At 31.4% G+C, this 12,988-nt stretch overlaps 1 protein-coding gene across 2 annotated transcripts in view; it reads right to left on the bottom strand.

Moving 5' to 3' along the window:
• LOC138700510 (forkhead box protein B1-like) overlaps positions 1-12,988 on the bottom strand; it is a 394,224-nt gene that overhangs the window by 298,144 nt on the left and 83,092 nt on the right. Inside the window, exon 2 of one of the 2 annotated variants that reach the window (XM_069827119.1) lies at positions 12,540-12,936. The exons of the other annotated variant lie outside the window; for it this stretch is intronic. The gene's annotated coding sequence lies outside the window, so the exon portion shown is untranslated. Of the gene's footprint in view, positions 1-12,539; positions 12,937-12,988 lie in introns of those variants that run through there. 2 annotated transcript variants of the gene reach the window in all.

Raw genomic sequence — 12,988 nt, 5'->3', positions numbered from 1 at the left:
ATATTCCTCAAGGCCATAAAGAGGATTTGCCTTCAATTTAGTTTTGAGCGACCTTTTAAATACTTGAAAAGAAGGTCCTTTACACAAGAAGATTATCTATTATAAAGTCTTACTGGAACCATATCAAAACTGTCTTGAGTGATACTAAATTTATTCTTATTAGGATAATTTAAATATTATTTCTATTAAGGGTAGAATAATCATGAAGGTAACAATTGAGGACCGTTTTTGAAAAACTTGCTAACTGGAAAAACTAAATTTTACAGGAGAGACAAAAGCAAGCAAGTAAGCAAGTTTTGCTGTAACTCTCACTTATACCAGAAAGCAAGTTTTGAAAAAACAATTACACTTTGACACGCTAAAATGAAGAGAAATAACCCAATTTTACTAAAACGCCTTGAACATCATGTAGAGGCCTGCCTTATGTTAACGAATCCATCAAAATCTCAATTTTGCAAATTTTGCAGTTAGCAAGTTTTGCAAAAACGGTCCTCAATTAGCAGTTGAATTTAAAACCTTTTTCTTCATATAAAGGAGGCAGCTTAAAACATGTAACGATGGCAAAGTAAGTATACCCAACTTAATAAAAAGTGGTTTACAGTGCAATCTTAAAGGAGATCCACAAATGATCCTTACAGTTCTCTTCTGCAAAATAGGAAGTTTCACAGTCAAGCTATGATACCCCAATCAAGCTATGATTGTAATCAAAGGACGATGGAGCGTCTGTATTAGGCCTATACTATGATTCATAGTCTATGCATGGGCCTACCTGTTTGCAATTCGACCCTGCTAATGCATACACGTGTCGTAATAGATGTACTAGAAGAAACTGCTCGATCCGCTGTACGTTTGGGAACATAAATGCGCTCCTGTTCATTACATAAAGTATAAAGAGAAATAATTTTTATGCTCAAAAATTAATTTCGAAAATTCACTTTCTCACATTCTTATCACCAAAACTGCCCTACTTTGGATATTGTCATCCTCAGAACTGGTCGTTGTTGGTCTTGGCGCCTCTTGTTTTTTTCCTGTGAGGGTGTGTTTGTCTGGTGTAATGTGGAGTCAAAGACACACAAACACACCCTCACAGGAAACAAAACAAGAGACGCCAAGACCAACAACGACCAGTTCTGAGGATGACCCATAATAGATCGAAACATGTAAACCAGGTACGATCTAATTTAACACAAGAAAGTCATATAATACATATTCCGAAGTGGTACAGTGTTAAAAGTTGTGTAATCAAGATGTATTATTTTAATTTATCAATCTATGTTATATTGTGTTTAATTTTGATCTGTATTTTTTAAATAATTTTCTAAGTGGGCTCGTTTCTGAACACAAGTTTGCCCATTCCAATGTCGCTAGAGCCTAAATTAATTTAAAAAATTTGCAATATTTATTTCTTCTTTATTTTCTTTCTTTCAAAAGAATACCTCCAGCAAGATCTACGTTACAGTTGATTATATTCGAATTTCGGAAGGACTATTTCAGCATAATAAATGGAAACATACTGTGATTTATGTGAAATGATGATCTGTGCTGTGATGTAATGTATTACAAATATGCCCCTGTAATGTCATGTGACGTAGAAAGAACATGCTCTCAGTTTAAACAAATTTTATGTGACGTTAGTAAAAGATTTGCATTTCATAACTTCAGAATACATGTTTCCGTTCACTGCAACACGTATAGGTTTTAATAAATGAATTATTTACATATATTGTGTAAAATATAAATATCGCTAATTTGTATATTGATTTTTGTTATTGTAATTGTGTTTCTGTAATGTCACGGAACGTAGGAAGAACATTTTCTTAGCTAAAACAAATTTTTTACTGACAATTATGGTAAAAGATATGAATTTCATAATCTCAGAATATATGTTTTGTTCACCGTAACGCAACTGATTTTGTTACATGAATTAATTGCATATATTGCATATAGACTAGTTAATGTGTATCATGTTTATTATTATGTTGTATAATATATATTCTATATACTAGGTCAGTATTAATTATAACTTATTTTCTGTCATATGTAGCACTAATGTTTTGTAGAACGCTAGTTTCGAAGTTTTAGCGCGTTTATGTGGTTAAAAAGTAGCTTGACTGACATTTAAATTTACACTAGCAATCCCAATTACAGTTGTCATGATCCATTATTATGTACTGAACTATACCTTTCGTAGCGTCCTGATGTAAGCATTTAGCGTCAGAGTTTGAAATCTGAACGGCCAGGATGTACTAACCGATAACTTCCCTAACTTGTTTGGGAACGAAAATGCGCTTCCTGCTAATAAATAAGGAAAATTGATCAATTGCGTACATAGAAGAGACAATAATTTCGTTGAACCCAACAAAAACAAATTTTTATCTAAACGATTAGAACCACATATTTTATCGATGAAGTTGGATGTCTTACTTTTTGGTGGATTGTAACAACGCAGAAAATGAAAGTTTATATTCTTGTTCGAATATATAATACATTGTTCAATTTAAGCATGTTTTTCGAATCATAATTAAATAACACAAATTTAACTATTAATAGTAATACAAAGAACTGAAGTGTGGAGATACTTCAAAAATCGCAAGTTGACATACCTATGGTTTTTTTTATGCCAGCAGCTTCTTTTTATTTAGAGCTTCAATGTCAAAAATTGAAATTTGAAAACTACTGCAATTTTATTCAAGTTATTTTGACGTAGATGTCTATTATTTTAAAATAAATTTTAATGAATCAGAGTGTTAACTAAGGTAAAATTGTCAACTTCAGCGTATTTAACGCTTGGTTCTTCATAATGGAGTGAGGTACCTAGTTATATTTCGATACAACAATACTTTATACCTTCTTTTTTTGAAGCTTCAAACTTAACGAGATGAATCATTGTTATTCTACACAATGGTATAAAGCCGCACTCCTAGGACGCGTCCTATTCTTCTTTCAATCGGGAACGACTTCCGAATAGTATAAAAGAACTCTGACGGGGAAATTCAATAGAAGAACGAATCGCCATCCAAAGATTAATTCGTATGTCGATATACTGCTGGCTGGATCTAGTCCATTCGCATCGGTTCGGTTAAAGTTGACCCCCTCCCTTCCATGTTGAAGCAAAGCATGCCTTTATGTTCGTCACAGAACTAATAGAATATTTCATCTTCCTATTTTAGATAAAGGGACGTAAATTATAAACCGTTATTCATCTTCCATCCAAATATCTGCGAGACATCAATTTCATAATTGTAAAAAATTTAATAACAATACCGGTGTTTACCATCAACGTTTACAAAGAGATTTTCTAAATTATATTTTTGCTCACTAGACTATAAATCTTCAATATAACTTCACGTCGAAAAAATTATTATTATTATTATTATTATTATTATTATTATTATTATTATTATTATTATTATTGCCATCATCACCATCATCATCATCATTGGTTGTTGCAGTGTTCCCAAGAAATTCTTAGTTGTATAGATTGAAAATTATCGGCCGCTAAATTCCCTTCAGAAAAATGGAAGTTTTTCATGTGAATAAGACTTTCACAAAGACATAATATAAGTTATATTTTATTAAAATACTTATTTCTTTATTCGTCCTTATTACATTTCATCTGGGTACTTTGTAAGTTTTAGAAAATTCTCTTTAAAAGTATCTTCAAAAAATTGTACTATATTGCAAAAGTATTTTGTTTATAAAATTACTTCATTAAAAGATATATTACTACTACTACTGCTGCTGCTATAGTTACTACAACTACCACTACCTCTACTGCTAATGCTATTAAAATATGAACCACAAATACAAATTTTCATTTTTAATATCATTAAAGAAATGGTAAGGATTAGAAAATCATTTTATGTTTAAAAATTACCTACTTATTTTAGCAGAGTGCAATATTGTTAAAATAGTCCACAAATATAATTTTATAAAGTAGTATTTATACGTATTATTTAAGGGAAAAAATTGAATTAGGAAATATTTTTAAATTGGCACTGAATTACGAAATATGTTGTTTTAAGAATTGTTTTAAAATATAATACTGCATTTTATTAATAAATCCTGAATGTTTATTTTAAAATATTTTTACAAATTTATTAAGAAATAGTAGGTGCTGAATTACGGAGTCATTTCATCTTTATAAATTACTTTATTTTAATATATTGCATTTCTATCGAATTACATTTATATTGCTTTTAAAATCGTGTAAGTTTGTTTAAATGTAATTTAATAAATGACAGTAAATTACAATACCATTTTCTGTTTAGTAATTGATTTATTAGAGTACATCGCTAGGGTATTATAACTGGAAAATATTGATTTTAAAAAAGTTCATTTTCAAATTTTGTTTAAGGAATTTAGTTCCACTATCACTGATAGTGAATTACAAACTCACACAATGTTTAAAATTATATTTTTGTAATATGTTGTAATGTCAATAAAATCGAATATATAATTTCAAGAACATTCCTTAATATTATTGCAGAAATGACGATGACATGTGAAATAATTTTTTATTACAAGTATTTTATTATAATATATTTCAATATTAGACTGTTAAAACTGCACAATTTTTACTTTTTGAATATTTTATATAACACGTCATTCAATATTATACAATCTAGAATAATTCAGTAGATATTGATTTTAGAAATCTGTAGCTTTTATAACTTTTCTATGTATTTTACCCAAACGTATATTTTTGTCCCATTACTTTACAAGCTTTCCATTTTCTACAGAGAAGAAATCTTTATGTTGATGTTTAAAATCCAGTCTTGCATTTCTGTTTTTACTTGATCATTATCATCAAAATTTGTTAGTCTGGGTCCAAACATGTGACAGTCTGATGTTGTAACTTTTGAACTCTAAAGAGGATGTGGCAGAATCTCCCAGTTTAGTTTCCAATGCATTCGATGGTAGTTTGGATTAGTAAGGACGAGAGCGTTGTTTTGAAGAAGAAAAACGCCTAAACTATTTTGTATCCCACGACATCTTTGCAGTAACACTGCCTGCATTTGTTTCTCAGGAAGTCTTGGTAGCACTTTCTATTCACGGTACGATTATTTCCAACAAGTCACAATAAATCATTCCTTCAGTATTACGAAACAGAATAGTCATTACTTTGCCTGCAGATACTTGAAATTCGAATTTTTACTTAACAGGTAAGGATAGATGCCTCCACTGCATGCTCTACCACTTGATTTCTGGCTTACAAATATATACACATTTCATCACATGTCATAATTTCTTTCATTTCTTTCAGAAAAATAACATTTAAACAACTTCAGGTCCTAAACCTCTTTTCTTTGTTCTCTGCCATCTCCTTCGAGATCGATCTTGAATATATTTTGTGATAATTCAGACGATTACGGGTAATTGATTGCACACTTTCCGTGACTACAAGCAATGTTAATCCACTATCTTGAATAGTTATCTTCACATCTTCTTCAATAATTCTTACTAAAATTCTTTTCAAGCGTTGGTGTTGAAACTTGAATTTGTCTTTCTGGTCATAACTTAGTCACAACACTTAATCTACTATTTTTAAACATGTCAACCCACTTACATAAATCAGACGATTGATGCCGTATTGTTTGCACATTTTAAAGCATTTGTGCTGGGAACCGTAACACTAACTGTTGTTCAATGAATGTGCGTACTCGAAATGGACACATTAATATTTTCAATCGATTTAGGACATTTTAAATGAATTTTTTTTCTTGATATGTATCGTGTAACAACGATCAAATTTGTCAAAATAGGCTATGTCCACAAAATATCGTACACAGTCAGCCATACTATTTTATGTTATTATAGATATTCATCTCTAGAGTTACTGAATCGGCACATATTATTAAGACATTGCAGTAAAATACAAAATATCTGCTCTTTAAAATTGATCTATTGCAACAGATAGAAATGCTATTGAAATAATATACAAATATTACGTTTATAAATATTATTATTATCACACTATTACAAATAACCGGTGTACATAGAATTAGTAATTTATGTAAGTATAAATTTATGTTTTTTTTTTTGTGTTCCTGTTTTCTAGATCCTAATGGTCACTCGTGTATTGACGGTCAGATGTTGTGAAATTATAGGCCTGAAGGAAAAGACCCAAAACCGACGTAGGTCTGGTAAACCGACATAGGATCTACTCCTATTTTCTCAGTGGACAGTGCTAATTTTTAGCGGAATTTTATATGAATCTATTCCAAATTATGTACAGACGTCTCTTGTGAATGCGCTCACCGCATTCTTATCTAGTGTAACTGTAAGATAGGTGACGCGTTGTATTTAGTAATTTTAAAATTTTTTATACGTTAAATATCAGTGCCGTTTGGAGGAACTATTATTGTGGTGAGTATCCTTTTGCACAATGCCATGTGATTCTATAGTCTTTGGGGTTCCTAAATCATTTTAGTTTTTATCATCATCTTTATTCATTTTCTTTAAGTGAGGCTAGAAAATTCACATTAGAGTGATTCCTAAACTGACATACCCTGCTGCTTTGCTTCAATATGAAAACACACGGAAAGTTACTGTCTCCCTTTCTTGGTTTACATTATGGTTTGCACTCATATAGGCTTCTTCACGTCGCCATCTTCTTATCTCAATTTTAACGATATGTTTGAACCGTTTTAGCTCTCTTTCCAGATATATTTGTATAGGTCACTATTTAAACATTAAACCTTATTTTTCTTTATTCGTTTTATGAGCTCCGCAAAACTTTTGTCTCTTATAATGCTACCAGTCATACAGTATTTATTATAGTCTGTAGTTTACTTTTGGCTATTGTTCTGAAAATAAACAAAATTTGACTCGTTTACAATGTGTCCAAACAAAAAGATAAATGTTTTCTTTCCTCTTTATACTTCAGATAGCCTATTATTTCATATTCCAAAAAATAACATACTTTTTCATTTATAAATTCTATGGTTTGAATATGTAGCTTATGTAGGCCTAAATTAATTTTGTACTAATTTTCATAAAACAACAATTCATATATTGAAATCATTTTCAATATTATTAATTTAATATTTAAAGAAATTTATATTTAAAATTTACATAATAAGTATTAACAATTCACAGTGAAATTATGATAGTATTCACTTGGCCTATTACAAAATGGAATTTCTGCCTCTTTCTTTTCTACCTTCAAAACAACATCGTGCTAAATATGACAAAAGCATCTCAAAATATGTCTTAAATAATCGTTTTATATAGGGTACTGACCATGGGTATCTTGCCTCGCTTTAGAATCACCTACTTCAGGCGAGTGAGAAATGCAAATTCTGCGAAAAATTGCTATCTAAATTATAAAAAAGGTCAAGCTTTCATAGACGAATCAAGTACTTCTATTTTTCTCTCGTTCCGTAAAGGCTATAATTACTTTAACCATATTAGGTAATTTACAAAAAGTTTTATTTAATTGAAGCAACACAAGTAAATGTTACATCCTAAACGTTTCCGTCAAAAAAATTAAAATCTTTGCATTTAAAGGATCAAAAATATTAAGAGCGAAGATAATTTTACAAGGAAAGACCAGGTTAACTGCTATGACTATCTGGGCTACAATATTTCATACTTCAAAAACAAACACATTGCAAACAAAATAAATAAATAAAGTTACATATGTTGTACATTAAAAATGCACCTTAAGAATACTCGGAATGAAAACAAGTAAAAGTTTTACAAAGTAATGGCGTTTCCATATTATTGTACGGCGCAGAATTTTGGACAATAAACAAAAATGAAGAAAGAAAGATCGAAGCAGCAGAAATGAGAGTTTTAAGGCGTAGGCCTACTGCTGGCTATATTCTGTTAGACTAGAACACCAATAGAGAGATAATTGAAAGAGAAGGTGGAATGAATAGAAGACGATAGCTTTCCAAAATTAGTAAGTATTAAATTATAGAGTGAATGACATAAGAAATGTTGGCACGCCGAGGAAGAGATGGTTAATACAGTTCTAATTCAAGAGACCGGAATAGACCTAATGAGGCTTAATCCTTGAGGATGATGATGATGATGACGATGACGATGACGATGACGATGACGATGACGATGACGATGACGATGACGATGACGATGACGATGACGATGACGATTACGATGACGATGACGACGACGACGACGACGACGACGATGATGATGATGATGATGATGATGATGATGATAATTCGTTTACATCGCTAAACTCTGCAATGTTTCTCCGAAGAAATTATCGATCGCGGGCAAAATTCTTTATATTATTTTGTAGAAAAATCATCTCTTTTTCACTATTTCCCTGATCATTAAGGTTGTTAATTTCATAAAATACTAGCCTATAGGTATAACTTTACGCCCTATAAGTTTTGTTTCAAAAAATTTAGAACGGAACTATAATTGAATCGTTTATTGTAAAAACACAACTGACATTTTAATGTGTTTTTTGTGGATATTGATTGTCAGCATGTACGCTCATCTTTTTATATAAAAGCCCTATATATAGCATAACTGTAACATGTAAAAAATTGGTAAAAAAATATGCATTTATTGTAAAAAAAACCACAACTAGCATCACTTATAGTGTTTTTCAAATAAACTAGTCGAAAGTGAATGATTTTTTCACTGCAATGAATAAAAAGGTAAAGTTCTTTGTAAAGAGTTCATTAACAGTATTGTACCGCCAGAAGTATTCACCATTCGAATTCCTGAGAAAAATATTTGTGCTGAAAATTTACCGTTTGAACTGCCAACAGACCTAGCTTATAACAGCTCGAGGCTACCAATCAATGTTAAAAAATGGAGGACCTTAAGAAGATTCTGCAGTACATACCTGATGAAGTGAAAGGATTCTACACAGAACTATACACATGGTCTACCACCAACAAAGATAGTAATGACAGTGGAAGCGAAGACTAAAAATATTATGTCCTGATATCAGAAAAAAATTTTAATTTTTTGTGATTCTATATGTAGTTTTTTTCATAGATTATAAAGTTTGTTCATATTTAATTTCATTCACTCTAATACTTGGAAAAAGGCAATGATTTGCTTAGTTTCAGTTTGTTTGTCAGAAAAACTCTATAACATCCTAATTACGCGTAATTAAATTTTTGGGGGGGGATTTTATATGTATTATAAAACACAACTAATGGTAAATAAACCTCATATTTAGCAACTAATATTACTTGTTAAATACAATTTGACAATTAGAATAAAATTAATGAAACTAAACACTTTTTATTGGTTTCCCAAAAGTTTTGTTTTTGTCACTTGTGGCGTTTTAGAAATAAACGATTCAATTTTATTATGCAAATAATAGTTTTCAGGAAATGCTTTATACTGTCTATACCATTTGATTTATCACATGATCTTAAAGTAAGGAAAAGAACCACAAAAGCCAGAAATAACAACTCGTTAATTTCTTCGTGAAGCCATTACATTATGTGTGCATTATTCTCGGGTGAAGTGTCTGGAATACATTGAAAATAAATAAAATTCTTCGAATAATTTAGGAGAAATAACTGTAGACCTACATATCCACACAGAAAGGTAGCTTAAGGAAGAATTATTTTTGTATAAAGGCTACTAAAATCGTGTATTTTCATGAAAATCTCGACATGCGAACTCTGCAAAAGCACATACTGTATTCCTATTTTCGTAAATTGAGAAAATAACCCATTTCATGATTATTGACTACAAGCTTTGAATAATCCTATAGCCTATAGTAAGCTCTCCTACATAAATGTATGAAGCAATCATGTCAAGTTGGCAACCATGAGCCCAAAATTAACAACAGGATGGACGGTCGGAGATCCCCGTGTCACGGTACTCAGAACATCTCTGGACCTCCTCATCTTTAGATAGAAAATATTTCACGGTTCTTTCCCTGTCGTGCCTAGACACTAGAACATCCTGGCCTTCGCCTTTCAGATAAAGCTGTTCCTGTAATTACAGAGATCTATTAAGACAAGAGGCGATATGAGCCATGACATTACTCTCCACTTTTGATTGGCTATCTTCAACCTTTTGTTCATATTTTCCTGGAGACGTATTTCCCAATAATTATCTATACACGAGGAAAGATGTGATAAAAACAATCCGGATGATGTTAGTTTACGGTTATGTGCAAAACAAAATACAGAATTAAAAAAATATATTGCATCAACAGAGTTATGTTTCCTTACGAGCACAAAATCTGATAGTACATACAATTCTATTACATTGACGACTGCCCTTGGCTATTACACATTGACTCCACATGTCCTGCACACATTTCCAACTTGTCGTGAAGACTATTTTTTTTAATATGTCCTTGAAAATCTACCGTGGAATCTCCAATCGCTCAAGTAAACAGAAGTGGTTCCCTACCCTATACATACGAAATTCTGCTGTTATGGCTTTTCTCATTATTATAATTCGAATGTTTGAAGTCTATTTTTTTTATATGTCCTTGAAAATTTAGCGTGGAATTTCCATCCATTCGCTCAAGTAAGCAAAATCTTTCCCTACCCCATACAGACGAAATTCTGCTGTTATGGCTTTTCTCATTACTATAATTCGAATATTTGATATAACTGACTTTACTCGTAGTTATAATTTTTGGAATTGAAACTTTCCCACGGTGTCGTATGTTTTAATAATAATCTGAATTCTTTTCTTGTTAATATTATAGTGATAATTGAAAAAAATATATTAAAGCTGATTCAGACAGGTAATGAAACTTCTTAGAGGAATTTATTAGTATTTAACACAGGCCTATTCATACCAGCAAACATTAGTAGGACAACTTGGAAGATTTAGACTGCAATATTTTTTTGGTTTCCTTTAGCTTGGGTGAGAATAAAATTATTCTCTTGTCACATTAAATTTTTTCATCATGTGATATTTTTTAAATCTGTTATTTAACGACTTTGTATCAACTACTAGGTTATCGTCGACGAAATTGGTAATAGCGAGATGGTATTTGGCGAAATGAGTTACAGGATTCTCCAGGGTACCACAGGACATTCACTTTACAATTGGAGAAAATCTCGGAAAAAGAGAAGGACTTGGCAGTTATTATTATTATTATTATTATTATTATTATTATTATTATCATCATCATCATCATCATTATTATTGGTTCAGTTTTCACTTCATCGGCCAGATTTCTGTATTCTGATGACTTGTCTTTGGTATGATAATATCAATTAGATGAATAGTTTTATTTTCCTTATCTACGAACTTTATGTCTGGCCGATTGTTGTTGTGCCTGTAACTATACTTCTGTTCTTTAGAGTTTGTAATTCCTGTTTGTCAGAAGTGAACAACTTTGATTTATAGTAGTGTCTTCTATAATTTATAGAAAGAGTGCTAACTTCCGTTTCTTTAGTATTTGTAATTCCTGTTTGTCAGAAGTTACCTACTTCGATTTATAGTAGTTTCTTCTATAATTAAGCGAAAAAATGTTAACTTCCAGTGAATTATCCTTGTCAATGGGTCATGGCATACATGTTATTCCTTTAGGACAAGTCTCTTGCTGTTTAATGGTTTTTCTCAGGCGCTTCGGTGCATTTTCTGCACTTTTTCTACTCCATGATCTTTAAATGCTTTCTTTAGATAATTTTTTAAGTGCTATCTGGCTCTGAATAGCAATAACAACACCCTATACTTCGATGAAGAGACATTATTGTTATTATTATTATTATTATTATTATTATTATTATTATTATTATGATGCCTATTTTCAATAGTATAGTTACTATTATTATTACTGTAACTATTATTATTGTTATTATTATTATTATTATTATTATTCTCAACATCATCATCGTCATCATCATCACCATCACCACTAATAACCTTATGTCCCTTCTTGAACTACAAGAAATGCTATTTGTTGAGTTATATCGAAAATCCGATCCAGCTTCGTCAGAAATGATCCTGTGTATGATTTTTTGTAGCTATAACACTTCCACTTCCTGAAGAATAACAATTTCAAATTTTGGTGGGTTTAATACTCGAATTCCCAAAGTTTTTTTTTACCCTGAATGTTTTTAAAGATTTCATTTTAATCATTCTGTTGCTAATATGTGGCTGGTTTAAATTTTTAAGTAGACTTCATTAATTTTTTCTGAACATTACATAACACATAAATATAAAACTCTGTTTATCAAAATAGTTCGCTAGTTTATCGAAACACTCCTGTCAGCAAATAGACAATATCATACGTTATTGAAAGAACATCTTTGGTTATGAAGTCATTTTCGCTCTTCTTTCATAACAAAATAATTCGTTGCAATTATTATTTTATCCCCTAAGCTTACCTTCAACAGCGTATGGCAATAAATTCACTGTATGAAGGATGTAGAAGCACTTCACAGCCAAGTTCAATAAGGATATCTTGCGTCATTCTTCACAGTGAGGATGGGCATTATTGTGGAGGATGATGACTAGGATCAGGATTCATAGGTATATGAAAATACACCGTGTATCAAAAAGAATTTTACAACTATATAACATATAAAAATTTATCCACATATCTTACAGAAATGGTTAAGGTGTCGTTTTAAAGCAAAACACATCAAATTTCCACCAAACAGTTATTTTGCTTCGATGTGACTTCCGTTTGTAATATGGTAGACATCCAACCTAAAGTCAATCTCTTGCCACACACGAGCCAGTAGATCGGGAGTCACTTCTGCAACTGCGGCAGTAATTCGAGTTCTGAGCTCAGGAAGATCGGCAGGTAAAGGAGGAACGTACAGAAGATCTTTGATGAACCCCCACAGGAGGGGTAATATCTGATGAGCGAAGTATCCATGCAGTTGGCCCTGTACGACCAATCCAATGACTTGGGAAACGCCGATCTAGTAGCCCACGAACCTCGTGATGGTAGTGAGGCAGTGTCCCATCTTGCTGGAAGTGAATGCATCCATTTTGATCATCTTCGTCAATCTGCGGAATGAGGAACATTTGGAATATATCTTGATATACATAAACGTCTGTG

This window comes from Periplaneta americana, chromosome 1 (assembly GCF_040183065.1).
Source record: "Periplaneta americana isolate PAMFEO1 chromosome 1, P.americana_PAMFEO1_priV1, whole genome shotgun sequence".
In the NCBI taxonomy this organism is placed as follows: Eukaryota; Metazoa; Arthropoda; class Insecta; order Blattodea; family Blattidae; genus Periplaneta; species Periplaneta americana.
Note: the sequence above shows the minus strand (reverse complement) of the source record. Positions and strands in the feature narration are given on the sequence as shown.